General features: G+C 34.7%; 1 long non-coding RNA gene and 1 pseudogene across 1 annotated transcript; one reads left to right on the forward strand and one right to left on the reverse strand.

The window, feature by feature from the left end:
• Positions 1-3,839: 3,839 nt before the first annotated feature.
• On the reverse strand, positions 3,840-5,312 carry LOC100434508 (tubulin alpha-1A chain-like; annotated as a pseudogene).
• On the forward strand, positions 4,737-25,686 carry LOC129052427 (uncharacterized). Its single transcript, XR_008517455.2, has 3 exons — positions 4,737-5,392; positions 18,456-18,585; positions 25,492-25,686. It is a non-coding gene; the product is annotated as an uncharacterized LOC129052427 (long non-coding RNA).
• The last annotated feature ends 1,806 nt before the right edge of the window (positions 25,687-27,492 follow it).

Here is a 27,492-nt window from a genome sequence, read left to right on the forward strand (position 1 = left end):
CATTTAGTGAGAAGTGATACGGCTTCTCTGGAACCTGACTACCTCAGTTGGAATTCTGGCTCATCCTCTCACTAATGGTGTGAACTTGGTCACGTTAATACGCATTTCTGTGTCTTCTTTCCTTGTTGGGAAAATGGGAATATAATTAGTAAATACCTCCTTGTGATAGTGCATATAATGTATTTAGAAGAGAGTTTTGTACAGAATAAGAGTTCAATTAAGTGATGCCAACTATTATCGTTACTTATTGTTGTTTCTGTTACTATTATTTCCTTAAAGATTTATTAAAACAATAAACAAAAGGAAAACATGAAAACATGCCTCTTTAAGTCTAGTAATAGCTTTGTGCAATTTATTTTTACTTCCAAGAAAATAAAATATTCCCCCTAAATGTACTTCTTATTAGTCAAAGGCTATCTGTTTAAAATCAAAGTCTTGGCAAACTTGATGTGACAGTTGCCTAACTTGTCAAAACTATTTACTTTTCTTTTTCCTTTTTTTTTTTTTATTGCGCATATAAATGTGACAGAGGGAGCAGGTATGAGAAAGTAGATCATGTATCATTTCCTAAAAAGGAGAGTAATCATAAAATAATAGCATTCCCTCCATAAAGGAAAAGGGCTATTGGTGTCATGACAGGCCAATGGAGATTATATGAAAAACCATTTCTTGGCCAGGCACGGTGCCTCACGCCTGTAATCCTAGCACTTTGGGAGGCCAAGGCGGGCAGATTGCCTGAACTCAGAAGTTCAAGACCAGCCTGGGCAACACGGTGAAACCCTGTCTCTACCAAAATACAAAAAATTAGCCAGGCGTGGTGGCACATGCCTGTAGTCCCAGCTACTTGAGAGGCTGAGGCAGGAGAATCACTTGAACCCAGGAGGCAGAAGTTGCAGTGAGCTGAGATCACGTCACTGCACTCCAGCCTGGGTGACAGAGTGAGACTCCGTCTCCAAAAAAAAAAAAAAAAAAAAAAAAAAACAAACAAAGCCAAAACAAACAAAAACCATTTCTCCATTCAATATATAAACATATCACCCTGAGTCTCCTTTCTCACTTGTGAAAACTGACGTTCAGGTCTCTGTGATGTTTTCACAGAGTATGTCACAGTGGTAGACACAGTTGTACTGCCAAATTGGCCAAAGAGTTTTGTTTTTTCTTTTGGCAGATTCTTACTCTGTCACCCAGGCTGAAGTGCAGTGTGCCATCTCAGCTTCCACAGCTTCTGCCTCCCGAGTTCAAGCAATTCTCATGTCTCAGCCTCCCACGTAGCTGGGATTACAGGCCTGTGCCCCCATGCCTGGCTAATTTTCCTATATTTTTAGTAGAGACAGGGGTTTCACCATGTTGGCCAGGCTGGTCTCAAACTCCTGGCCAAATGATTCAGCTGCCAGAGCCTCCCAAAGTGTGGGAATTACAGTTGTGAGCCACTGTGCCTGGCTCCAAAGAGAGTTTTTAACAACAGTAGTAAAATATCTGCTGACATTTTTAAGAAGTGAGGCAATAGTTTTTTTCTATTATTCCCCTTAAGTATTAAGAGTACATTAAAAAATCTTTTTGCTGCATTACTATACTTAGCCAGAAAAGTATTTAATAACAATAGCCATAGTTTTTGAAGAAAAAAGATTCTATTCTCTTCACTTAGCTGCATCTTTATATTTTAACAACAAATAACAAGTGTATAAAGCTTACCAACTTCTCTATATGAAATAATGAAAAACATATTTTTCTCCTAGTTATTCTACTTAATACATAAGATTATCCATTGCAATATGGAGAAAATAAAAATCTAATATTTATAACAATCACATCACATAAAGTCAACTTTAATCCATGAGTTGTCAACATGATGATCAAAATTATGTTAATACATTATTGTAGAATACTGCAACTCAATAAGAAATTATAAGTGCATTGATTTTCCTTCTTATGAGGGAAAGATTAGGGCACTATCAATCAACAGTTCTTAATTTTTGTATTATTTTCACCCTTACAATTTAAGACACCATTTTTCTGAGCTAAATGGAGTCAAAATATTACTGAACTCATATAAACTCTTCATATTAGACTTTTTTGTGTGAAAATACATGTTAACTTTAGCATTCAGGCGTAAAAAATAGAAAGTAAAAAAGACACTCAAAATATATATTTACTTATCCCATTTAAATAGGTTACTACAAATATTTTCCTTTATTACTGAAAATGTAAAAATGTTAATTTTCACAATTAAATTATATGTCTCCTTATATTATCATAGATTTTTTCCTATCACATAAAGTGAACTTCAGTTTATTGTATATTTGTTGATTGATAAACCCCTCAGGAAATATGCCTTATAAGGCACTCTGTATTAAATCTCAAGTCTTCATAAAAACAGAGAGAGATTATATTTCTATGGTCAACTTGACTGTGATCCGTAAATCTACAGAAGAATATAAGAAGGAAATTACTCTTGTGTTCTTTTGAACTCGCTTTAATTTACCACATTTTCTAATTAGAACAATGCAGCTCAATATTTTGTTTATTGTCATATCTGCCAGAAATCTCAGACCAAAATATGCTCAAATTGAACAAATCATCATTTTTAAAATATTGCTTTTTTTTGGTTTTTCTTATTTTTGTTGTTGTCTTGCTTCTATTTTATAGTGTTATTTCTGTTTCAAATGTGTATGCCATCAGAAGCCCTTTTTGGAAGAATGAATGTATTCAGAGTAGTATATACATATGTACAAATACATTCAGACACACATATATACGTATGCATACACATTTGTGTATGTATGTATACATATATATTAAGAGATTAGATAGATGATTAGATATATATATTAATATCGATGTTACTGATTAGACATAAGAAAACTTTTTCCTGCAAAGGACTATATGTATTTTATTTTATTATTTATTTATTTCTTTGAGACAGGGTTTCAGTCTTTTGCCCAGGCTGGAGTGCAGTGGTGTTATCTCGGCTCACTGCAGCTTCTGCCTCCCAGGCTCAAGTGATTCTCTTGCCTCAGCCTCCAGAGTACCTGGGATTACAGGTGTCTGCCCGGCTGTAATTACACACCTGGATAATTTTTGTATTTTTTTAGTAGAGATGGGGTTTTGCCATGTTGGTCAGTCTGGTCTCAAGTTCCCGGCCTCATTGATCTGCCTGCCTTGGCCTCCTGAAGTGTTGAGATTACAGGCATGAGCCACCATTCCTGACCAGCTATATGTATTTTAAATGGCTCGTGGATTTGTCATAACTGCTGAACTTTGCCACTGTAATAGGTAAGCAGTCATGGATAATATGTAAACAAAAGAGCATGGCCGTGTTTCAGTAAAGCTTTATTTATGAAAACAGGCAGCAAGCCAGATTTGGCCTACAGGATGTTGTTTGCAGACCCTGGATATAGATGATAGATTGAGTTACGTAATGGATAGGGATATATAGCAGATCCTATGTACTCATAAAATACTGTCCTTATTAATATACATTCATCTTCTATTCTGATCTTTCTCATATTTCATGTTTGCCAAAACATAAAATAACTATATATCCAAATCCAGTGAACAGTGGTATGAATTCTCATTACTTATAGGGGCTATATTAATCTCTTCATGAAACTAAAACATATCCTGTGTAATTGAATAATATCATATTTATTTATTTTAGACATTTTTTATTCTAAAGCCTTTACTTTGAGACATGAAGAAAAAATTTTACAGGTACACATGGAAAAGACATGATCACTGCTGAGTGAAAACGATCTAACCAAAAAGGCTGAATGCCTGTCAGCTGATGTTGAAGCTGAAATTCTGGGGGTATAACATGCTGCAGGGCTGAAGACAATGGATAATTAGTATTCCTCTCCTTCCTTCTCACCCTCTCCTTCAACAGAATCCACACTAACCACTTCATAATCCTTCTTAAGGACAACCATGTCCTCGTGGGCCTCAGAAAACTCTCCTTCCTCCATCCCTTCACCCACGGAATAGTGAACAAAGGAACTTGGCATACATCAGGTAAAACTTGTGGTCCAGGTGAGCCCACACCTCAGCAATGGCTGTGATGTTGCTCAGTATGCACACAGCTCTCTGTCCTTTGGCTGGGTCTCCAACAGGTACCACAGTGGGAAGTTGGTAACTAATGCCAACCTTGAAGCCAGAGGGACAGCAATCCACAAACTGGATGCTGCATTTGTTTTTGATGGTGTCAGTGGCAGCACTGAAGTCTTTGGGAATCATGTCACCAGGGTACAATAGGCTGCAAGTTATGCATTTACCATGGTTTGGTTCCATCTTACCATCTGGTTGGCTGGCTCAAAATAAGCATTGGTGATCTATACTACAGAAAACTGTTCATGGTAGGCTTTTTCAGCAGAGATGACAGGGACACACATGGTCAGAGGGAAGTGGATGTGGGTATATGGCACTAGATTGGTCTGGAATTCTGTCAGATCAATATTCAGGGCTCCATCAAATCTGAGGGAAGCAGTGATAGAGGACACAATCTGGCCAATGAGATGGTTAAGGTTAGTGTAGTTTGGACACTCAATATTGAGCTTTCCATAAGTCATCCAAATCACTTTTGGAAAACTGATTAAATGATAGAAAAGGTCGAGGTGATTTTTCAACCTTTTCTATATGAACTATATCATTGGATAACCAAATGGTAGATGTCATAGATGGCCTCACTGTCTACTATGAAGGCACAATCTTAGTGCTCCAGGGTGGTGTGGGTGGTGAGGATGGAGTCGTAGAGCTCAACTACTGCTGTGGAAACCTGGAGGATGGGGGGTTGCTGAGTAAATGGAGAACTGCAGCTTGGACTTCTTGTTATAATCAACAGAAAGATGTACCATCAGCAGGGAGTTGAACCCAGGACCAGTCTGTTCACCAAAACTGTGGAAAACTAAGAAGCCCTAAAGACCTGTGCACTGATCAGTCAGCTTGTGAACTCAGTCCAAGATGTGGTCAACGACCTCCTTGTCAATGAGGTAGTGGCCTCATGCATAGCCATTGGCAGCATTTTCCTTGTCTGGGAAGGGCTTCTCAGGCTGGAAGAGGTGGCTAGTAGGTGTCAGTGTAAACTGTGTTAATAATTGTGGGTTCCAGGTCTACAAACACGGTCCTGGGCACATGCTGTTCAGTGCCTGTCTCACTGAAGAAGGTGTTAAAGGAGTCATCTCCCCCTCGAATTGTCTTGTCTTGTCACTTGGCATCTGGCCATGGTGCTGGATGCCATGTTCCAGGCAGTAGAGTTACCAGCTGGAGCTGCCAGTCTGGACACCAGGCTGGTCAATGTGGATGGAGATGCACTCACACATAGTGGCTAAGAGTTAGGAGACTAAAGCGACAGGAGCAGATAACGGGTCCAATGACCGATCCCAACAAGCTAAGAGTCAAGGTAAGTAATCCACTCAGCAATATTTATATTTAAACACCCCCTTTAGAATTTGCACATAAAAATGATCAAGGTAAAACTAATGTAAAGTTAAATAAATCTAGCTATAAAAGATTATGATTAAGACAAAATGTTGAAGTCATGAAATGTATATGAAAAATACATCTGTAGTTGGAAGTAATATAACATTCTGGTAGTTTTGAAGGAGATCACAAGGAAATCTGGTGTCAACTGTGATGAGGCTTGAACTATTGCTTATTGCTAGACTTTCAATTGCTCCAAGAAGGCGTTGACATATCATTTTAACCTTTACATAATGGTGACAAAACTTGGGTATTAAGTTTTGAAATGTCATCTTAAACTAATTAATTTATGACTGTCAGTAGCAGTGGACATGTAATGTAAAATACTGTTTAAATGTAGTAAAAAGATGACAATGAATAGCTGTTTCTCTTTCATAAATACAATGAAAATATATAAACTTCCATACTCTTTCAATTAATTTATTATTAACTTTATTTCCAAACATTACACTGTATGGTACATTATAGTTTGTTAATACCTATTTTTGTATCAGTTTTCTTTTTTTCATAAATGATTCTTTCCTTCAACTCTGTCTCTGTATTTTTCGATAACCTTTTATTTCTTATCATTGTCTCAATTTCAAAAGGTCAAACATTGGACTTATTTGATTTCTTATTATATCAAACTTTTTTATTTCACTTTTAAAAGAAAAATATTTTGAGCTCTAACTTGGGGAATGCTTTCAAAACTCCTGCATAGTTTCATGAAACATGAAATTATTGTTTTTAAAAATAATCACTATGAAATTATTTCTTTCTAATATAGCTAATTCTCAGCTTCTACGTGGAACCCTTGGGGTTACAATCGGGGACCACATTAACATAAATCCCAATCTCGCAGATTTCTATTAAAAATAATTTCAAATGGTTCTCTATTTTATTGTATTAATTTAGAAATGTTTTCTAAGCAAAATCTGTCACATACCTATTATTTTCAGTAACTGTGGTATAAAACTGACTTGGAAGTCACATTAATGAAAACTTCACGATTACCTTATCTATTTATTTCCAAAAAAAAAATTTACAATACACATGACAAGTATTTCACAAACAGCATCATATACATGGGCATTTTTAGTTTAAAAAAGATGAAAATTATATTGGCTAACATTTCTTGAGCTCCTAACATGTACTAGGCACTGTTCTAAAGTGTTATTTAATTATATCGTTACAGTTCAGGATTATAACGAAATCTTTTTTTTTAATGAACCATTGGTAAACTTACCTATTTAAAGCTATCTGTTGAGAAACATTCAAGCCATATTTAAGTTCACTTGGCAATTAACTTGTAATCATAAATGAGTAAAATCTTTTAAAATAAGGAATGTATTTTATTTTAAAACCACGTTAAAAATAGATGGGAAGACATTGAGGAGCAATTTTTGTTTGACCTTTAATGGATGAATAGCTGAAAGCCTAGAAAATAAAAATAAAATAAAGTCAGCAAGGCTGACAGGAAAGCATGAGAGAAAGCCACACTGATCTACATGCCACACTTAGAATACTTGACCCTACAAAATAATAGATAAATAAAATCAATTTACCCAAAATGTATACTTTGAGAAGATTAATACAATTTATAGTCTTCTAGTCAGACTAATCAGGAATAAGGAAAGAAGATACAAATCATCAATGTAGAAATAATATAAATTGGAGAATAGAGAAATGCAAAACAAAATAACAAAACTCTTGTTAGTAATCATAATCGGAGATGGTAGTATTAGTACTGCTATTCCGAGACAGTTGTATGTGCAATGAGAAATCAAGCAAATGAGTAATTACAGGATATTCTCATTCTATCATCTTTTGTATTTTGAGAGCCAGAATTATCAAGGCATATGAATTGCAACAAAGAGGTAATATAGAAGCCTTGCAAAAATCTTTTTTTTAAATAAATAAATTTAAATAAGCAAAAATCTTATAATTTTGAATTGGAAATGAAGATGGAAATATCAGTATGGCCTCACAAGCATTTTATCTGTATAACTTTCTCTTTATCTATGAATCCTAAATCCCCTGAAAAGAACTAGAAAATATAATAAACTCAGATTGTAGTACTGTCCAATTTAAAAGAGAATGTGTTTTGTGGAGAAATAGATGTGTTCATGCCTATGGCAGAAAATGTACAAGATTGAGTATAGACCATCTTGACAAAACATATAGCAAGGAAGCTGTCAATGACCGCTAGGATCACGCCTGAAGAATTCAAGAGCCAACCTTCTGACGTTTTGCTCATCATAGATGAGACAAATTGAACTTCAATAAGGATAAGAGGCACAGTGAACTGAAACTCATCATAAATCCATGAGTTTATATAAATGTGAAAACTAATAATTGATCAACTGCTGAAAAAACAGTGATCCAAATCACTTTTGGAAAACTGATAAAATGATAGAAAAGATCGACATGATTTTTCCACCTTTCCTGTATGAACTGTATCATTGGATAATCAAATAGTAGATGAAAGGTAGTATTCCTTTGCAAAATTATTACACACGAAAAAATAAAATGATAGAATTAAATTGTGACCACTTTTTAACACCAAATGGAAGATGAAATGAACAATTAGCAGGCAATAAATGGCTGGGAGAAAAATAAAAATAAAAGCCAGAAGGCAGATATACTGAGTCTCCTGTTAAAATAAATCGTCTAAAGACTTTAATCAAATCCTTTTCTGAAATATATTAAAGTGTACCAGGAGTTTATAATCAGCCTGACTCAGATTCAGGAAAACTTTCCAAGGCAAACTTTACAGTTTCTTTAAAAAAAAAATAAGAAAGAAAAAGGAAAAGAAAAGGATGCAGATTCAGACACAGCAAAAATGGGGAATACTATATTCTGGTGTCTCAGGATACACATTTGCTTGACAAGACGTAAAGAAATTCAAGGACTTGATTCTGTATCAGGATAGTAGTTAACTACTGAGATAAAGAGCAGTTAGTGGTCTGGGCCACAAAGGGAGTCTTTTGGAGTGGGTGGAAAAGTTATATTTCTTAACCTATACAGGGAATACAAGTAAGGGCAACTTATAATAATACACTAAGCCAAATAAAGAAAATTCAGAGGTAGTTGTTTAACTGAATTATCGCAAAATTCAAAATCATCAATTTTAAGATAAAAGTTCTTTTATTGTATTCTTTCTTTTGTTAGATTTGTTAATAATGGCATAGATTTCTTAAAACTAAATGTAAAATTATTGACAATTTGATTGTTTCCATCCAAGAACTTCATCTTACTTCATTTATCGTATTAGTTCCTTTTCCAGAAACTGGGGCAGTAAATCATATTCCCTCAAGATATTCTACATATAAGCACAGATCTTAAAGAATACATGGCTTTAGCAATTGAACAATCAAATGGATTTAGAAAAAAAAAAAAACAACAACATGGAAATAGTCAACTTAAATTTAGTGTCCTTTCTTCTACTAAGGTTTCAAAACCATAGGGGAAAATGAAGACAGCTTCAACATAAATTCTGTAATAATGATATGCCATTTTTGGCAAAGTAATTTGTATTGTTAATTAAGTCCCTAATATATGACTTTTATATGCAATTACTAACTGGTTAGGAAACAATCAATGAGAGCATTACCTACCAATTAGTGTTCTTTCTCAATAAATATTTAATTGCTCAGTGGAACCAAACATCACATGTCCTTGTCCATGTAAATTGAGGAAGATGAAAGATAAAGCAACATATCTGAGTAAAATGTCATCTCTCGCATCCAAATTGCTTCCCTTTTATTTTTCAAATGATCTCTTTAACACCTTTCATTAAATGGCTAGCCTGTGGTATTTTTGTATCAGTTTTATCAGTACAGTTAGGGAATATTTCCCAGAGAATGGTTACAGAAATATGAAACTTCTCATTATGCAGTCACCAATTTTCATGTGAAAATTGTGATTCCAAAACTACGTTCCCTTACCTAAGGTAAATCTTGGTTTCCACAAATTACCAAAATCTTATTTCAATCGCTTGCTGAAAATATTGAATGATACAAAAACAGCTACTCTTGCCCATTTGAAAATGAAGAGTCGGAGAATAAAAGTCTTTCATATGAAGATTTAACAGAAGTTAAAAGGTGAGCAAACCTTTTCTTTAAGGAGGCACTTAATAATTTTGTCTTTGCTAACTTCCCATTCTGTCACAACTATTCATCTCTGCCATTGTGCGAAAGTTGCCATAAACATGTTAACAAATTTGGAGGACTCTTTTCAATAAAATTTTATGTACTTATAGAAAACAAATGGCTGGCTAGATTTAGTCTGAGGGCTTTAGGTTATCTGCCTCTGGTATAGAAGTAAAACTCAACTCCTGTCTTTTATGTATTAATTTATTCATTCATTTAACACATATTTATTCTGTATTCGTTAAATATTCTGGTGATTGACTGGCAATAAACAGATAATGAGTAAATATGTGTCAAGTCAAGTGGCAATAAATTGTATGAGGAAAATTAAAGCAATAAATTGGGGAGATGGTGCCAAGGCATGGTTGGGGGATGGGGGCATGCTATATGGTGGCCAGTGTAGATTTCACTGATAGGTGACATATAGCAGAAACACCTGAAGGATAAAGTGATTGTGAAACATTATCTGAGGAAGAAGATTATCAGAACCGTATGCATAAAGGCCATGAGTTAGCAACATATATATTATGGTGGAGACACAACAAGACAACTAACAGCTTAGAGCAGAAAGAGAAAGGGTGAGAGTATAATATGAAGCCAGTATAGTAGGGGGGTGGCATTTGGGGAACACATAACATAGTCTCTTTTTGGTATTCTAATAACTCTTCACTTCGATCCTGAGAAGATGAAAATCTACTAGAGCTTCAGAGTAACATGAGGTGATGTGATGTGACTTGTATGTTTCAAGTGAATCACCCTTGTTGCTTTGTTGAGAATAGAATGTAGAGAGGCAAACGTGGAGGCAAGGAGAAGTCGTAGTAGGTATTGTAGCCACCTAGGTTAGAGGTCATGGCGACTTCAGAGCAGTACCTGCAAAAACGGTGAAAAGTGGCGTAAGCAATGACTTAAAATAATGTGGTTTCCTGGGACTGGAATCAGAATTCAATTACTATTAAACTGAAATCTGAAAAATGTAAGCACGTTGTTTCACAAATTGTCTTTTACTACAAAAATAGTTTTTTCACCTTAAAATACTTTGATTAATTTGTATATATGTGAATGATCTCAAATAACAAAAAATGATCAACATTCACAAAAATATAAGCGTCATATGTTTAATATATTTTATTGAATTTAGGCTTGAACATACTCTGGCCACAATCTTTTCAGAATATGACGAAAAGTGAAAAGGGAAAAAGTCTTATCTTGGCCACTGATTTCACAGAACAAAAATTAAAGAAATGTTACTGCTGTTTCTCCTACCAGATTTGAGCAGTGCTTTGACTACATTATTGGAAAAATTCAAGCCTGATTAAACCTTCTTTAGATATTTTGCAAAATTCTTTAAATGGCTATGTTGACATTTTTCTTGAATTGAGGTCATCTTTTAAAATATATTAGAGATACTGAGTCACCTCTAACAATCAAGAATTAACTTGATGTTTTTCAAACTGAGTGCCATTACATAGGTGACTACCTGTAATAAATGTTAATGCATCAACTACAGACTTTGCTAAAAAGAAAACCTACAATATTTAGAATGTCTTAAATGAACAATAATCTATTAGCATTAGATCTGCACATTTCTAGCATTCATCTAAAGAAAGCAATAAAAGAAACGTGTAGGAGGATTTTACCTAAATTATAAGTCCCCCAAACCTACCTATAAAATAGTTGTTTACTTAAAATTTCTTTAGAAATAGTGATTGACATTTTCTATATGCTAATGGTAGATGTTTCTCATTACTTTCATCTAAAGAGATGTCAGTTTTATGTTTTATGGAACAATATTTTTAAAATATTAATATTAATTTATAAAATGGCAATTTTAGTAGAAACTAAAGGATAATTGTCTATAAAAATATTGATAGAATTATGATTGTGTTAAAATATTTTGTGTTCAGAATATGAGTAATATGTTTATTAAAAATAAATATTAATCAACTAGAGGCAATTAAATTACTTCCAGAAAAGTTGTTTTTGATAGTGTTTTACTCAACACCATAGAAAAATATTTGGAGAGAAAATAACATTATGTATAATTATAAATTCATGAGATCTATTTCCTTACCATATATAATGAGATTTTTTTGGTTTTCTATATGCCTAACTTTTTGACTGATGTTAGGTCAGGTTTTAAAAAGCGCAATTTAAGAGCTCAGCCCTCACAGAGCTTAGAGAAAGAGTCATAGCAGTAATAATACAATATGAGAGAGTACATAATTAGGTAAAGATAACTTGTGTTTCTGAAGGAGACTCAAGAAAGAGGAGACTGATGCAGTTTAGAAGCTGTGTGGAAATTTTTATCAAGGAAATAGGACTTGTTCTGCTCTTTAAAATATGTGGAATATTGAGGTGGCTCTTTTAGTTTTAGGGAATTACTATGGACAAATTATAATTATTTAAATGCAACATGCCTGAAATGAAGAGATGTATTCTGTTGGATTCAGGATTGCTCGTAGTCCTTTCTGTATTAGTTACTGAGATGCTGGAACAGGGCGTTGGAGGAAAGACAAACATGGAAGGGCAAGAAAATGCAAGTGATAGGGTCTGATCAAAAGCAATTCTCATTTTCTGACAATTAGGAAGGCATAATGACATAATTTCATTGTGAATCCTTGTTCTTTTATTTAGATTAATTTCTTTACCAATGCAATTATTTTATTCACAGTTTATAGTTTATGTGAATGATAAATCATAAAAATATACAACATTGTTTCTAATTATATATATTGCCTCTGTATCTACAAAATTTGGTAAAAGCTAATTTTCTAAGAGGACAGAGAGAGAAGAACAGAGAGAAGAAAGAAAGAGAACTAAGGGATCATTCTGAAATGACTTTAATGGTTAAACAGCTAGTTTTTTGAGGTTAAAATAATCTTGATAAATAATCATTAATTTTTCTGTCACTCTTTTTAGCCCTGAAGAATAGCTTAATTGGTTAATAGCTTAACTCTGCCAAGCCTCTCATCTTAAAAGCAGAAATTTAGTGGAAAGGCAAAGTTTATGAAATACTTATTTTTTTAAAATGTAGGGGGAAAAAAAATGGCAGGCTGTGGGAGGCTAAGGCGGGACGATTCCTTGAGACCAGGAATTCCAAGCTGTAATTCATGTAGTAAGCCATGATCGCAGCCTGCGTGAGAGAGTGAGACCCTATCTCTGAAAAAATTTAAAAAAAAGACAAGATTGGGTGTGATCTGTTGAGTACAAGCCATTGATGCCTTACATTGATTTAGCAAATAAAATTGAACATATAATTCACTGGTAGTAAGAATAGTGTTCTGCAAAGATGTTTAATACCTAATCTCCAGCAAAAGGGAATTTACAGGAGTGATTAATATAAAGATCCTGAGAAGGGGGGAATATTCTGGACTATCTGGATAAGACCAATGTAATCACAAGTCTTTATGAGAGAAATAGGAAATCAGAAATGGAGATAACAAAGAGGTCTTAGTGATGCTGTTGCTGCCTAAAAGGGCCATAAAGCCAAGGGGTAGAAGATGCCACCCCTGAAAAAAGTAAACATATTCTTCATTGAATCTCCACTGGGACCATGACCCTGCTCACACCTTGATTTTAACACCGTGAGATGCCTGTTGGACTTCAGATCTCCAGAACTGTAAGATAATGATTTGTGTTAAGCTACTAAATTTGTGACAATTTTCACAGCAGCAATAGGAAACCAATACAGTGTTAATCAAATACTTAAGTTATATTTTGATATGTTGCATTAGCAGTAGTATTTGAAGCAAATGAAAAATGTGTTTTACTGTAGAATACATCGTAGAGCTCAGAGATGAACTGGAGAAATGCCTATTTTTTTTCTCAAAGGCCTCTAATCAGAGAAAAGATTAAGTAGAAGTAAGATCAGATAGCTAACAAGTTCTAGAACGGTTAAAAAAGACCTCACTCAAACTCTTATGTACTCTTAGCTACCACACGTTCCTCAATCTTTTTTAATCTAAACCTCCAAAGTGGGTTTTCCAAACTTATGTACATTTGAATATGTTTATCGTTTTTTAATTGACAGCCTTGCAGTTTTACCTTTACAACTAGATTTCAACTGAGTTTGCACAAATAACAATAATCTCCATATTTCTTATGATTTCTTGTAAGATATCCATTTTTACTTTTTTCCCAAATTGAAACCAGGTGAGAAAATATTTTAAAACTTTAATATTTTATGAGAAACATAGAAAGGGTTATTTTTGAGCCTCTCCAGTTGCAATAGGAAGATTTTCCTGTAAGAACTGGAATACTAACATATTGTAACCATCGAAGTAAGTACTTCACTGGCAATGCCAAAAAAGTCAGTTACTGAATGATTTTTAAATGAAACATTTGATGAATTTATTATTATATTGAACATGACTTCAAAATGCGCTATACTGCCTGAGGGTTTTGTAGATGTTATAATTCACTTTAGTTCTTTGTATTCCTATATTAAGATCACAGACTTTGCAATAAATAAGACTTTATATCAAAACAGCTCCCAATATTATAGTAAGCATGAGTCAAATATAAGAAAATAAACAGAGTGAGAACATGAAGTAGCAATGCTGCTTGAATTTGTCATTTGCATTGATTTATGGAGTTACTTGTAGAAGGGTATCAACAGTTTAGCAAAAACTAAACCAAAGCAGGAAGGTAAGAGCATCAACAGTTTTCTGGCACACTTGAGTCAGGTTTTCATGCACAGCTTTAAATATGATGTACAATATTGTGAATATTATATGCAGTGATACTTAAATATGAGAAAAACATCAATTCTCCATATAAATTATTAAACCATGTAGAATTTAGTAAACTTTTCAGATGGTTGGCACAAATATTTTACTTTATCATATAGATTATATAAATATTTTAAAATATTGTCTATTTTAAGATTCTGGAATTGAAAAGAGATATTGACTGTTGCCTTAAGATGAAGATAATTATCTAATTATGACTTTAATATTCATGTTCATAAAACCAATTACCTTCAATGTATCAACCAAGTATCTGATGGTTATGATATGTAATGGATCTAATGATTGCTCTTCTGATAATGGCAATAGCATAGTATTTTTAATTATCATTTAACATAATAATTACCACAATATTGTGGGCTGAACAATTGATAAATACATGAATTTTTTCATTAATTTATATTTACATTTTTATGCTATTTATCATTCTGAAATACTTTTATTCAGTCTTGAGATTATGTTAGTAAAGAGACATTACAATGAACAAATGAATTTAATATTCTTCCAGGCCGGGCACGGTGGTTCACTCCTGTAATCCCAGCACTTTGGGAGGCCGAGGTGGGTGGATCATGAGGTCAGGAATCAAGACCATCCTGGCTAACACGGTGAAACCCCGTCTCTACTAAAAACACAAAAAATTTAGCTGGGCGTGGGATTGGGCGCCTGTAGTCCCAGCTACTTGGGAGGCTGAGGCAGGAGAATGGCGTGAACCCGGGAGGTGGAGCTTGCAGTGAGCCAAGATCACACCACTGCACTCCAGCCTGGGCGACAGAGCAAGACTCCGTCTAAAAAAAAAAAAAAAATTTCCAATACTAGCAATATAACTGGTAAGCTATATTGGCTTCTGATTTTCTTAAAAATCCGGAAAGTACCTGGAAGGATAAAGAAAATCCTTTGAGCTTGGTTTCACTAGCATTAATTTTCATAGTGAGGCCACAAAGCAAGAATCCCAACACCCAATTTTTTGCTGCTCCTCAGACATTCTGATGACTGGCAGTGAAATTGCCAGGAAGCACTTTATGAGCACATGTCTGATTCACTTTGAATTTATTGTTCCTGTTTTCTTTTCCTTTCTTTTTATTTCCTTATGTTTATTGCATTAGCTCTATTTTCCCTCATAACCCTCCTAGTTGGGCATGTCAAAAAGATTAAGAAAGGCACTTCATTTGTATCATTTGCTGTTTATGTTCACAGCCACACATTGCATTGAACAACATCCCATAGTTCATTTAAGAAGCCATATGCAATAAACCTGCTTAAAGACTACAGAGAAAATGCAAACAGGATTGGGGCAATTTTCATTATTTTACTATAATCTTGTTTGTGATTTGTTTTCACTCTTGTTCACTAAGTGTCATGTGTACCAGAGGAAAATTATAAAGGAAACAAATAACTAATTATTAGGCAGGAAAAAAAAAGACAGAAAAAAAATTCAGTCAACTACGGGTGTTCTCTTCAAATGTATTCTACTTTGTAGCAATCTGATGTTGGCTATTTTATATTCGGTCATACACTCCTTTTGAATTCTGTAGATTACTTATAATAACTGAATTTCCTGGGAGCACTTTAAATAAGACTCTTCAAGTTTGAGCACTTTACCCAGCAGGCTGATTTGACAGAAAGTGCCAATTACAGGTACTAGAGAAACAGATGGGAAGTATTTGCCTCAATAAATAAATAAATAAACACTTTAATAATATGGGTTAAAATAGGGGAAGAGTGATAGCTTTGGAATTAGTTTGAATTGTGTGCACACTTTAAAAAAATATTACTGATACTTAATACAATTAGAGCAAAAAAATTAGAGGATATAGAAAAGAAGTTTGTTTTTTGTTGCTGTTTTTTTTTTTTTTTTGAGATGGAGTCTCTTTTGCTCTGTTGCCAGGCTGGACTGCAGTGGCAAAATCTCGGCTCACTGCAACCTCTGTCTCCTGGGTTCAAGTGATTCTCCTGCCTCAGTCTCCTGACTAGCTGGGATTACAGGCACGCGCCACCACACCTGACTAATTTTTGTTTTTTAGTAGAGATGGGGTTTCACCATGTTGGCCAGACTGGATCTCGATCTCTTGACCTTGTGATCTGCCCACCTCAGCCTCCCAAAGTGCTGGGATTACAGGTGTAAGCCACCGCGCCCAGCCAAAAAGAAGTTTTAACACATATGAAAAATCTACAACAAAAGGAAAAGTCTAAATTAAATAAGGAAATAATAACGATAATATTTTTAAAGCACTTATATATTTTTGAAATTTATATCTTTCCTACAAATGCAGTATGATCATCAGTCACCTCATGAGTTTACAATCACTAATATTGTTCCCATATAAGGTAGAAAAGTGTAGAAAAGTATGTAGAAAATATTTATCCAAAATCTATTCCCAGAGGGAAAATGCAAAAAAAGTACATAAAATAGAAAATATAGGATTATTAATTCATATGAGATAAGATGCTTAACTATAATATATACTTCCTGCCACGCTGTTCAGGGAACAGTAATACTATGTAATTATGTATATCACAACTTATAATAGTGTAACCTGAATGGTGACTATGCATATCTGTGGATAAAAAACAATTTATATTACTCTTACATCACAGCCTTCCTTTTTTTTTAGACAGAGTCTTGCTCCTCTGTCACTCAAGCTGGAGTGCAGTGGCGCCATCTTGGCTCACTGCAACCACTGCCTCCCGGGTTCAAGCTATTCCCCTGCCTCAGCCTCCCAAGTAGCTGGGATTACAGGCACCCACCACTACGCCTGGCTAATTTTTTTGTATTTTTAGTAGAGACAGGGTTTCACCATGTTAGCCAGGATGGTCTCGATCCCTTGACCTCATGATCCTCCTGCCTTGGCTTCCCAAAATGCTGGGATTACAGGTGTGAGCCACCGTGCCCGGCCAGACAGCCTTACATTTGTTATATTTTACAAAGTATGTTTAGAAAGCTAATATATTGAGACAATTTGCATTCACAGTAAAATATTTGAAAACTATAAATATTCTTTCTACCAGAGTCTCTGCTATAAGTTCAGATAAATTTAGCCCCTTTTGACAATATTGATGGAGTGTAGTTGGACATGAAATAGTCTAATCTCCATCTGAATACACTTAATAGAGGAGAAAATGCAATTGTGAGTTATTCCTACTTAAGAAATAAATACTTTCTAAGAAATGAATCAATTTATAATAACAATATAGATAACAAATAGGTAGCAAAATAGTGATATTTGAATTAAAAAACACAGGCTTGTCTAAAATACAAAATATGTTTTATAAAATTAAGATTTTTGTATTCAAGATGGTTTAATTACTAATCAGGTTAAGAAAACAATTACCTTAAATAGAAGAATTGAAAAGAATATATTTTAAAGGATTATACAAAGATGTATGAGCAGTGAACAATTTTGTGGAAATTATAAGAGGGGCTAAAGGATATAAGAAAACAAATAATGAAGTAATAAATAAAAAATACTTTTTGGCTAGGTTCAGTGGCTTATGCCTATAATCCCAGCATTTTGGGAGGCCAAGGTGGGAAGGATTGCTTAGAGCCCACACATTTGAGACTAGCCTGAGCAACATAGGGAGACCCCATCTCTGCAAAACATAAAATAATTATGTTTTGGTATATGGTGGCAGGTGCCTATAGTCCCAGCTAGTTGGGAGGCTGAGGCAGGAGGATTGCTTGAGCCCAGGAGGTAGAGTCTACAGTGAGCTGTGAGTATAATTTTAAAGTATGTGATAAATTAGGGAAAATATTTTATACATGTTTATAGACTGCAGTGCCACTTCGAATGTTGGGACCATTATTGCACTTGTTTATGGGGCTAAAATCAGCATTCAGAAAACCAAGCAAGCAAACAAAAATCGTAAGCAATTTAGGTAAAGAATGAAATTTCACCAACCTGATAAAGAGAATTTATATGAAACTCACTAGGTTAACTCCCAGCTATCAAGCAGCACCAATTTGCCAATGTGTGGGTGAATGGTTTTGTAAATGGTCCTCTGCTGCCCAGCTCACATTTCATGGAACAGACAAATTATCTTCTTTGCGCTCTTCCTAAATTCAAATTCATGGACTAAAATATGTGTATATTTTCTGTTGTTTAAATAGGCTAAGTTTTAAGGAGGCTTACTACTGCAGTACCGCTTTTGTAACAGAGTGCCAAGCAGCTGGGGAAACATGATACAAGAGGCATTGGTTTTGGAGAAAAGAAAAAGGCAGAAGCTGGAAGACCCTTGGGGTTAGTATTAGAAGAAGCCTAAAAGGCTTGAGAAAATTATCAGTAATGGCTTAACAGAAAGTAAAAAAAGAAAATGGAATCTGGAGGAAAGGAAACACTTTGTAGGTAGTAGCTATAAATAGAAAATAGAAATGTACAAAACAAATGTGGTGATCTAGCTAAGAGGATTTTCAGGAAGATTACTGAAAATAATACCTAATGTTTGACTGACTGTAAAAAAATGTGAGAGGAGAAAGATCAACTAAGAAAAGTTAAAACTAATGGAGCCAGGATTTGTTGTATTAAAAAAATAAACACTTTCTCATTTCAAGTCTCTCCAGAGGGAAAATTATACTTAAATTAAGAACAGCTCTCAAGCTTAAGATCAAATCCATAGCAGGTTTAAAAGAGTATTTATGAATGCATCATAGCAAGCCACCTCATAAAAACCTGCAGACCAGAAAAAAACAAACCAAAGATCCTCTAAGTATCTTATAGATGTATCTTGTAGGTTCACTTTCTTAAAACAGTAAGTCTCAGAATCCTAACAGTCATTGGTTGCAGGGAGTTCGTACAATCTTGAAGGCATGTGTGGGTTTTGCTTTTATTAAATAGAGTGAATGATAAATGGATATACATAAAGGTCAGAAATATTGTAAGGCATTGTTTCAGCTTGGACAAAAGGAACAGAGACATTATTACTTGTAAAGAGGATATTGACATGAAATTATTAATATAACGAATTCAGATGAGAGATGTTAAGAGGTGTTATTGTTAGAGTAGGAAAATGGGCAGATGTGAGCAGGGCAGCAGAGCTCCCCCAACCCCTCTCCCCCACCATAAATGTCAGGCAACCATCAGGTGTTGGTCAGGCGGTTGTTAAACTGTCTCTCTAAATAATAATGGGTGACAGCCAGCACCAGGATGGCAGTCTCCCAATAGTTAGAAAATACCGGAAGCTGGTGATCAGCACCTTCCCAATAAGAACTCAGGAGCTGGATACCTGGGCTCAAGCATGCGCACTAAGGGGCAAAATGCTGGAGTTTAACTGGTATACGACCTTCCTCTGGGAACACTTGACTGGTAAGTGAAAATGCCTCAAATGAGCACGTGCATAACTTGAGTAAACACACTGTGTGTGTGCCCCTTTGCAAGTGCCAGCAGGCCACTGCACATGTGAACCCTAGGAAAATTCGAGGGAGGAGAGAGGTAATCCCCTGCCCCAAAACGTGCCAACATATAAAACCTGAAGTCAACGGCTGAACAGCGGATTTGGAGCTCTCAAGTTGCCCTTTTGTCCCTCTTCCGAGTGTAATTCCTTTTGTTTATGTCCAAATACGTTTTAATAAATTCTCCTGCTGAGCGCGGTGGCTCTCGAATGTAATCCCAGCACTTTGGGAGGCTGAGGCAGAAGGATCATGAGTTCAGGAGCTGGAGATCAGCCTGGCCAACATGGTAAAACCCTGTCTCTACTACAAATACAGAAATTAGGCCGGGCGCGGTGGCTCACGCCTGTAACCCCAGCACTTCAAGAGGCCGAGATGGGCGGATCACGAGGTCAGGAGATCGAGACCATCCTGGCTAACACGGTGAAACCCCGTCTCTACTAAAAATACAAAAAATTAGCGGGCATGCTGGCGGGCGCCTGTAGTCCCAGCTACTCGGGAGGCTGAGGCAGGAGAATGGTGTGAACCCGGGAGGCGGAGCTTGCAGTGAGCCGAGATCACGCCACTGCACTCCAGCCTGGGCGACAGAGCGAGACTCCATCTCAATAATAATAATAATAATAATAATAATAATAATAATAATAATACAGAAATTAACCGGGTATGGTGGCGGGTGCCTGTAATCCCAGCTGCTCAGGAGGCTGAGACAGGAGAATTGCTTGAACCCAGGGGGCAGAGGTTGCAGTGAGCCGAGATTGTGCCACTACACCCCAGTCTTGGTGACAGAGCAAGAGTCTGTGGCGGGCGGGGGGTGGGGGGTGGGAGGGTAACTATGCCTTGGCTGGGCGCGATGGCTCACGCCTGTAATCTCAGTCAGCACTTTGGCAGGGTGAGGCAGGTGGATCATCTGAGTTAAGGAGTTAAAGACCAGCCTGGGCAACATGGTGAAACCCCGTCTCTACTAAAAATACAAGAATTAGCAAGTCATGGTGGCAGGCACCTGTAATCCCAGCTACTCAGGAGGCTGAGGCAGGAGACTCACTTGAGCTTGGGAGGCGGGGGTTAAATTGAGCTGAGATCACCTTACAATATTTCTGACCTTTATGTATATCCATTTATCATTCACTCTATTTAATAAAAGCAAAACCCACACATGCCTTCAAGATAGTATGGATTCCCTGCAACAATGACAGGATTCTGAGACTTACTCTTCAGCAAAGTGAACATACAAGATACACACATAAGATATTTACAGGATCTTTGGTTTGTTTTTTTCTGGTCTGCAGGTTTTTATGAGGTGGCTTGCTGCGATGTATTCATAAATATTCTTTTAAACCTCCTAAGGATTTGATCTTAAGCCTAAGACCTGTTCTTAATTTAAGTATAATTCAGTTTCAAAAAGAGTCAACAAAGATTCTTGGAAAGTTTTTCATTAAAACCTTGAACCCACCTGCTTTTGCCATCCTCGGCTCATAGAACGCTCACAAAATATGACTGTGCCAGGTGTGATCTACTCCAGCCAGAATCTCAGTTTTTGTTTTGTGCAAGGGGATTTATGCTTTGGTTCTTTGTTCATTGTTTCATATATATTGTAAACTCTAGGAGGAAAATCTCTACCTTCACCAATAACACCCTTTGCTGGACTTGAATGTCTTTGTAACTCTCCTCCATGAAATCATTCCTAAACTTTTTAAAAAAATTTTCTCCATTAGCTTGGGGATGGGAGAAAAAGAAATCTCAAAACATTCTTCCCCTAAGCTTATCAATTACCTTCTTTAAATTCAACCATTTCTATTCTTCAGGGAATTTCTGCCAATTTCTCATCTTCCTCTGACATAGGCTCTTGAGGTTATTTTGAATATCAATTAACTTACTGTTAGCAAATTCTGTCTAGAGGGTCTAGAAGTCTTCTGTACAATAGAACTTAGTGAAAGTTACATATGTAATTTTAAAATTGTTAGTCACATGAAAAAACTGAAAGAGAAGTAAGTGAAATTAATTTTAGAAATGTTTTATTTAATTCATAATACCTAAAGTATTGTATTCCCACGTTCAATCAATATGAAACATTATTAATTAGATACTTTACATTCTCTTGTGTTTAATTTACACTTACAGTGTGTAACTTACTAGTCTTTAGTTAGACTAGTCACATTTCAAGGGCTCTATAGCTACAAGTGACTAGTGGCTACCATATTTAATGGAAGGTTTACAAAGACTTCCTCAGGTTATGGGTTGTTGGTGGTGGGGACTTATTTCTTATATTCTCAGGTCTCAGGTAACTACCATTCAAAATCCTGATGAACATGTAATGCATAACTGAAGGTATGACTCAGTCATCATTTCCACTTATTTCAAACTTCATCAACAAAAGAAACAATATTAATGCTGCCTTAAGTATACAGAGTGGATCAGATCAATCCCTATATTAACTGACCCTCCATTTGATCCCTTGAATATGTGAAAATAAATCAGGAGCAAAATGTCCTTACTTCATGCCAAGAAGGTTACAAGTAAATAGATCCCAGCGTATTTTGTATCATTTAATTATAACAATTGATGCCTTCCTGAAGTATATCATGTTATCTGTCAATGTATTCATGAAGCACTCCTGTCTCATTTACAAACCATCCCTTGCCCAGATGGCTAAGCACATCTAATTATCTTGAATAATAATTTTAGAAGTCAGAGTTTTCTGACCTTTATAAAAATTAAGCATACTCATCTTGGTTCTCCCTACTGAAAATACTCTGAATATATAGTTATATATAGGCTTAAGATAATAAGTTTATTATAATTATATATTTGCTCAGCGTAAGAGGAATATTTAAGTTATATTATTTTACCCAAATCAATTTGGTCAAAAAAACCTGGGGTGCATGAAGTCTATTAGTCAACTGTAAATATCCTGAAATATTAATGCTTTGATCATTCTTAATTTTGATGCAAAACACTGTATGTCATTTTATATGTATTTGTAGTTTTCTTGTGTTCATAATTTTCTCATATTTTAAGAATATTTGTGTTTCTATTTCAGTTTTCAAACAATCATTACTCATATTTGTTGTTACAATATTTACAATCCTTAAGTGTCTACTAAAATCACTAAATGTTTACTTTGTATATGTGAAACTTGTAAAGTGCTGCAACTAGTTATATATCAACTGGGGACTTGATTGTTATGAAAATTTTAAAAATAGATTACACAGAAATTTCTTATTGTTTAAAGATTTTCTTCAATCAGTCAATTATATATCATCAATCCCTTTTAATTATATATATAGCTGAATGTATATATACACATATATAGCTGATTGTATATATACACACGTATATATACAAGCGCGTATATATACGTGTGTATATATATACACACATACACATATAATACATTTATAATGTTTTGATCACTCTATAGCTCAACCGTAATAAAATTATATTTAAGAAATGTGCTAATTCATTCATCAATATTCAATATCACATATGTGTGTGTGTATACATTGCATATATAATACATATACACATATATGTGTATATATACATTCAGCTATTTATAGAGAGAGAGTGAGAGAGAGAAGTATGTGAAAACATATTCATCAGTTTTTGGGGGGCAAGATGATAATATTGATTAAATGATTTTTTTGTTCATTTTTATTTTACTTTTCTTAAAAAAATCAAGAATGATATAAACTACCTCAAATAATATTCTTTTATGATACAGTATCAGTTGAGGTAACATATTCCCTATAGTTATACATTTGTCTTATTCAAATTAATTTTTTATTAAATATACACACCTGAAGATGTAATTGATGACAAATATTATTTGCTTATTTCCTTATGGATGTTTGGATATCTGCATTTTGTTTGTGATATAATGCATTTTACTTGGCTCCTTGATGTCAACCAATTCAAAAATTGAGCTAACATGCAGAAAAGGTAGATTTTTTATTAATCTACTTAATTGATAAATTACATTAAAAGCAATATTAACAAAAAATGAGGCCAATTTTTTTGAAGACCATTGTAATGAATACATAGGAGTGGAAGGTAAATAGACTTCGGATTTACAATCAGGAATTCTACATGACCATAAGCTGCTTACTGGACACAGGTGGCTGTTTTCTCAGGAGAGAATTTCTTAATAGGTTTTAAATGAGGAAATGGAAATCATCAGTTTTAGATACTTTTGAAATCTCACAAGTGTGAAAGCCTTCATACATCATAACTGAAATAATGAGAAGGGATTAATAAATGTCATTGACTTAAATGAGTTGCCAGATGCATCTGATTCTCAAGTGAGCAGGAAAAATAAAATGCAAAAAAGCCTCATAAAATGTGTCATAACAGTTTGTGATAATTTATGTTAAACCACAGAGATGATTCCAATTTCCAAACATAATGTAATTTTAGAAACCTAAGTTATTTATTTGTAGACTATAATCAAATTATATGTTTTAACATTTGAAAAATTGTATTTTTCTTCTGCCCCAAAGTAAAATTAGAAAAAAAGACAACAAAAATATGGATAATATATAAAAATATCTCATTTGAGTTAACAAGGAATAGAATGGATTATATATGTACACCATTTAAAATAAGTAGACTAAAAAATAATCCATTAAGAGAAGTTCATCTGTTCAGTGAGGATGTTTTTAAAATATTAATTTATCCAGCTACTCGGGAGGCTGAGGCAGGAGAATGGTGTGAACCTGGGAGGTGAAGCTTGCAGTGAGCCAACATTGCACCCCTGCACTCCAGCCTGGGCGACAGAGCGAGAATCTGTCTCAAACAAACAAACAAACAAACAAACAAAAAAACAAGTAATTTATTAGTTTTTATTTTAAAAACTAAGAAGCAACTTAGTTAATAAGCTATGCCATGATACGTGTCATTGGATAGTCATTTAGCAAAGTTAGATTTTAGAAAATCATGTTAAAATAGCAAATTTTTCTTTTTCTATGAGAAACTTAATTTCTGGCAGTAATTCAATATTTTAATCTTTTCTTATGAATCTTTTTTAAATTTATAGAAATTATATAGCCCATCCATAATAAAATTATATTTAAGAAATGTGCGAATTCATTCATTTTGCAAATCAGATAAATTTTAGCCTCATGCCAAATAAACATGAGTCTCTCCATGTTCTTTAATATAAAAAGGTTGTAGTATTTAAAATATCACCAAAGATTTTATTTTATTTTTTATTGGTGGTGCTAATGGAGGTTTTCTAATTATATGTCTTCCACTCCTAAAGATTCTGATTTATAGTCTAGGTGAGTGATCTGGGCATTAGAATATTTTATATGCTCTATGGCTTATTTAAAGTGCAATGAGTTTGAGATGCACTGTGTTACTTAGTATTAATCAATATCTCCTTGCTTAAAAATACTTTTATTCATTCATCATATGTGCATGTATGTATTTCTGCATATCTTTAGAATGCATCAAGTACAAGACACTGTGTACTGTGAATAGCATAAAGTGAAATAAAATACCTTCTTCTTCAATAATAGTTTTAGAACTAGCAGGGATTATAAAATTCTTTGGTAATTTTATCTACTCTAAGTGTTAAATATGAATAACTCTGAAATCTGTTTTTTCACAACAAAACTGGCTTTTAAAATTTTATTTACTGATTAATTCATGAGTATGTAACTTAAATATTCTACCAGCGCCCCGAACTCAAAATGCCTTAAGCAAAACTGATGATTGTCTTTCCTAAATTACTTATTCCTTCTGATTTCTCTATCTCTTTCAGAGGAGTGAATAAGCTCTTTTTCTATTTCTTCCTTTGTGCTGGCTGGAATATCATGATAGCTGAAGCTAGAGGAGCTGCTTTGAATGAACTGGTGTTTAACAGAAACAATGCACCAAGAAGAAGCTGTATTCTCTGTACTTTTCAGCAACATGCCACCTAGTTTCTCATTTTTAAAGTAAATCATCTAAAAATCCCATTTAACCAAAATTATTTGTTTTTTGTTGTCACTCTAAGCATAATCAGAACCAGTATTTATTGTTTTTTTTGTATTTTTGGCACAATTCTTTACCTACAATTAATCTTCTTAATTTGCCTACCAGCATACTATGTGCCAAGCAAAAATTCCATGCAAATTTCTATAACCATGGACCTTAGATTTTAGTTGAAAAAGATAGAAAATAAATAATAAACATGTCACATAATGAAACATAGAATATACCTTTTATTTGTATGAACTTATGATAGATTATATACGTGCATTTATATATAAGTATATATAAATGTACATATATAATTGCATATGGTAGAATTACATATATTTTCAAGCAATTCTATACTTTTACTGTTTAAATAAACTTAATTTGATGCTGTAGAAAGAAATGTGGGTTAAACCTCAGTTGTCAAGTTAATCAATTGTCAGGTGGATGCAAAGGTGTATTTGCTGAAACCTATTTGCATATGGAGTACTATGACCGAAATGTGTCCCCCAAGAAGCAAGTGTTGGAAACTTAATCCCCAATGCAATGCTATTGGGAATTTGGCCTAATGAAATATGTCTAGGTCATAAGAGCTCCACCTTCATAAGTGGATTAGTACTACTTTTAAAAGGGTTTAAGTCTTTGAGTTTAATCATTTTCTCTCGTGTGTTCCTTCTCTTTTGTCCTTCTTCTTTCTACCATGAGATGATGCAGCAAAGAAGGCCCTCACCAAATGTGGGCCTCTTGACCTATTACTCCCGACCTCCAGAACTGTAAGAAGTAAATCTCTGGTTTTACTTCTTTTGTGTGTGTGTGTGTGTGTGTTTGTGTGTGTGTGTGTGTGTGTGTTTTGTTTGTTTGTTTAAGACAGGGTCTCACTTTGTCGCCCAGACTGGAGTGCAGTGGCACAAACAAGGCCCACTGCAGCCTCCACCTTCTGGGCTCAAGCAATCCTCCCACCTTAGCCCCCCAACTAGTTAGGACTACAGGCATGTACACCACACTTTGCTAATTTTTGTATTTTTTGTAAAAACTGTTTCATCATGTTGCACAGACTAGCCTTGAACTCATGAGCTCAAGCCAGCCTCCAGCCTCTGCGTCCCAAAGTGTTGGGATTACAGGTGTGAGCTACTGCACCCTTATGTTTGTTTGTTTGTTTGTTTAATAAATTAACCAGTCTCAGGTATACTATCACAGCACAAAATGAGCCGAGACAGAAAATTGGTACTGAACAATGAGACGGTTGGTATAACAGAAAATTGGTACTGAACAATGAGGCTGTTGGTATAACAAATACCTAGATATGCAGAAGTGGTATTGGAACTTCTAGCCTCTAATGAATAGAGGCTAGAAGAATTTAGAGGAGCAGACTAGAAAAAGCCTAGACTGCCATAAATGAAACATTAAGGGTGATTCTGGTGAGAGCTCAGGAGAAGAGAAAAATTGTAAGAAAATTCTGGAATTTCTTAGATATTAAGTAGTAATGATCAGAATGCTGGTAGAAATACAGACAGGAAAGGACATTCTAAAGATGTTTCAGATAGAACCAAGGAACAAGGTATTGGAAATTGGAATAAAAGCCATCATTATATAGTTACAAGGAACTTGGTGAGATTGTGTCCCTGCCCTAGAGTGTTATGGAAGGCAGAACTTAAGAGTGATGAACAAGGATATCTGGTAGAAGAAACATCTACATAGCCAAGCATCCAAGGTGCTGCCTGGCCTCTTTTGTCCAGGTGAAGTAAAATGAGAGAAGAAAGACATGATTTAAAGATGGAATTGATAACAAAGAAAATTAGAAAGA

Source organism: Pongo abelii, chromosome 22 (genome assembly GCF_028885655.2).
Source record: "Pongo abelii isolate AG06213 chromosome 22, NHGRI_mPonAbe1-v2.0_pri, whole genome shotgun sequence".
NCBI lineage: Eukaryota > Metazoa > Chordata > Mammalia > Primates > Hominidae > Pongo > Pongo abelii.